General features: G+C 43.3%; 1 pseudogene; it reads left to right on the plus strand.

Annotated features, from left to right (window-relative positions):
- Positions 1 to 1,654: 1,654 nt before the first annotated feature.
- Positions 1,655 to 1,755, plus strand: LOC115067437 (annotated as a pseudogene).
- The last annotated feature ends 2,168 nt before the right edge of the window (positions 1,756 to 3,923 follow it).

A 3,923-nucleotide genomic window follows, 5' to 3' on the forward strand; every position in this document is an offset into this window, starting at 1 on the left:
GCACATAGATCCACCTGCCTCTGCATCCCGAATGCTGACATTAAAAGTGTGCACCACAATGCTCAGTTAAGGCTCCCTTTGTAAGGCATTACTGTTGATGGCTTCCAGAGCCTTTGATTAACACCTTGAGCTCTTAATCAGCAGCAGGATTCCAAAGAAGGAAGCCACCAGCGAAGGAGACCTGTACAGAAGCTTGGAGGAAGCAGGCTCCTTAACTCTGTTTGATCATGCTCAGCACAGTGACCTCCCTGGCACTTGGCATCATGTCTCCCCAGCTTCACATGCACTGTAAACACACACAGACACTGTAGAGAGACCTTCCCTTCCTGCTTGTAGTTTCAGGAATTGGGTCATTGGCTGTGTAGGTTTGACTCTCCCTTGACCCTCAAATATACAACAACGGTTGTTACAGCTTAGTGGTTGTTAGTGAGCCTGTGGTGCTATTGGGAGGTAGTGGAGCTTTTAGGTGCAACCCAGTGGAAGTTAGGTCATTGGGGACAAGCACTTGAAAGGGAATATTGTGACTCTCTCTCTCTCTTTCTTTCTTCTCTCTCTCTCTCTCTCTCTCTCTCTCTCTCTCTCTCTCTCTCTCTCTCTCTGGCTTTCTTTGTTTTGCAGTTTCCTTCAGTGCATTCCTCACATGATGCTTTGCCACAGGCACACAAGCAACAGAGACAAGTGACCAGGAACTTACATCTGTGAAATACTAAGCCAGAGGAAATCTTTCTGTCTTTTAAGTTGATTTGCTCAGCTGTTTTGTCACAGTTACAGAAAGCAAACACAATGACAATAAAAAGTTAGATACCAAAAAAACAGAACAAAACAAAAAATCAGTGCTCACTGGAAACGGGTAGAGAAATTTTCATAAGAAAGATGCATCGTGGGGCTGGAGAGATGGCTCAGTGGTTAAGAACACTGACTGTTCTTGAAGAAGACCAGGGTTCGAATCCCAGCACCCACATGGCAGCTAACAACTGTCGATAACTCCAATTCCAGGGGACCTGACAGTCTTTTCTGTCCTCCGCTGGCATTGCACGACATGGGTGCACTTACCTACATGCAGGTGATACAGGCATACACATAAAATAAAAAAATAATAAAATAATAAAAAAAAGAAAGATGCCTCATGGAGGGGTGATGAGGGTCCTAGAGGAAGTGAACAGCTTCCTCGTTTACATGACGCTCTTATGACTGTTGATTACATAGAAAGAACATTATTAGATACTGAGAGTCAGGTGCACATTGTCTAATTGGCTTCTCACATCAACAAAAGAAATATATTTATTCCCATCCTGTTGATAATGACATTGAGGGACATTGAAGTTAAGTTGCTTACCCAAGGTCACAAAACAAATAAGAGATAGAGGAAGGGTTTGAGCCTTATAACTGAAAAAAAGCCACAAATGCTCCCATACTATGCAAATATTTACTTAACACATATTAAGAGCATGCCAGCCAGGTATGGTGGCTCATGCCTTCAATCCAAGCACTGGTGAGACTGGGGCAAGAAGATTGTCCCAAGTTTGTGGCCAGCCTGTACTACATTGTGAGTTCAGACTACAGAATGAGACTCTGCCTCAAAATTAAACCAAACAAAAGGGCTGGTTGTGTAGCTCAGAGGGAAAGAGCAAAGGCATGAAGACATGATGCTCAGGTGCTCAATTCTGCACATGAACTAAAATTGAAATGATATAGAGGTTAGCATGGGCCCTGCACAAGGATGAGACACAAATTCATGAAGTATTCCATACTTTATAAGTATTATTTTAAATTTAATTTATTTTTATTTTACATATATGAATGTCTTGCCTGCATGTATGTAAGTGCACCATGTCATGCAAAGCCCACAGAGGCCAGAAAAGGGCATTGGATCCCCTGGAACTGTAATTACACATAGTTGTTAGCCACCATGTGGGTGCTGGGAATTAAACCCAGATCCTCTGGAAGAGTAGCCAGTGCTCTTAACTGCCCAGCCATCTCTCCAGTCCCATTATTATTATTATTATTATTATTAGTAGTAGTAGTAGTAGTAGTAATAGTAGTAGTAGTAGTAATAGTAATAATAATAGTAGTAGTAGTAGTAGTAGTAGTAGTAGTAGTAGTAGTATCGAGACAGGGTCTCACTATGCAACCCTCAGTGGCCTGGACTCACTATGCAGACCAAGCTGGCCTTGAACTCAGAGAGATCAGCCTGCCTCTGCTCCCGAATGCTGAGATTAAAGATGTATGCCATCACACCAGCTACTTACCATACTTTTAACTACATCAACTACAAAAATACTTGGAGACTAAACAATATGCTTTTGAATGAACAATGGTCATACAAGAAATCAAAGAGGAAATTTAAAAATAAAAAATAGCTGTTTGAAAGATGTGTGTAGTAGGTGGCTGGCGCTGTGGTCGAGGACCTGCCTGCTATGCATAATGACCCTGGAATCAATTCCTAGCACTGCAAAACAAGTCAATAAAACCTAATAAAACAAATCAACTTAGTATCTTCCCTGGAGGTGGGCATTAAGTCAGGACAGGGTCTGTAAAGGATGAGTCACATCACAAAATGAGGCCAAGAAGGTGTGAAGAGTCAACCATCTGTGACGTAAAAGCAGGTCTCCTTCCTCAGACAAGGAATCAGACATGCAAAGGTTCGAGTAAGAGAGTGTGGACATAGCAGTTGAGAGTGTACATATGCAGCTGGGTGTGGTAATTCTAGTACTTGGAGGCTGAGGCAAGAAGATTTTGAGTTTGAAGCCAGCATGGGCAATATGGTAAGACCCTATCTCAGAAACAAAATAAAACAAAGCTCATCCAAAAGCTAGCCTGCAGGCAGGAGAGGTGGCTCAGCAGTTAAGAACATCAGCTACTCTTCCAAATGATCCAGGTTTGGTTCCCAGCACCCACATGGCATCTAACAACCATCTAAAACTCCATTTCCAGGGGATCCAACATCCTCTTCTGGCCTCTGCCAGAGAGACCAGGCAGGCACATGGTGCACTTTAATCCCAGCAGAGACAGGTGGATCTCTGTAAGTTCAAGATCAGCCTAGTCTACAAAGCAAGTTCCAGGCCAGCTGAGGCTACAGAAAGACCTGTCTCAAAAAAAAAAAAAAAAAAAAAGCCAGCCTGCCTAGCTCCCATCCCATTTCTATACATCAATGTAATCTTGGATAAGATTTGAAACCTGTCTGGGCCAAAATACCTTCATCTGAAAAATGGAAAGAGAGAGAAAGGGAGGGAGGAAGGGAGGGAGGGAAGAGAGAGACAGTGGGAGGGACACAGGAGGCAAAGGCAGGAGGATTACCACAAGTTCAAGACCAGTCTGAATTCCAGGCCAGACAGGGCTAGGTAGCAAGACACTGCCTCAAAAACAAACAAACAAGCAAACAACCAAAGTGAGTTCAAAGTCAACCTTGGCTACAGAGTGGAACCCTTAAGAAAAATTTTTTAAATGGAGCTAATACACTTAACTTAGAGGTAGTTTTAAGAGCTAAGTCTGTTAATACATGCAAACCATTCAGCCTGGTACTTGAAACAGTGTAATGCTCATCAATATTAGCTATTGTTGTCATGGCTTTTCTTTCTTTCCTTCTCTCCCTCCCTCCCACCCTCATTTTCTTCCTTTCTTTTCTACTCAGCCAGTCTCATGTAGCCCATCTTATTAAGTCACAAACTCAGTATGTAGCTGAAGATGCAGCTTCATTCCTCCTGCCTCTACCTCCCAAGAATTAGGGGCATGGACCACCATTCCCAGTTTAAGGATTGTGAGGTGGTTTTTTGTGGGGGGGCGCTGTGTGCTGGGGGTGGAATCTAGGGCTTCACACATGCTAGGCAAACACCCTACCAGAGAGCTACAGCTCTAGCTCTTGTCATTATTAATAACTTGCCTAGGGCTTGGGATATAGCCCAGCAGTAGAGTGCTGGCCTAGC

Source organism: Nannospalax galili, unplaced genomic scaffold, assembly GCF_000622305.1.
Source record: "Nannospalax galili isolate Female #2095 unplaced genomic scaffold, S.galili_v1.0 scaffold284, whole genome shotgun sequence".
NCBI lineage: Eukaryota > Metazoa > Chordata > Mammalia > Rodentia > Spalacidae > Nannospalax > Nannospalax galili.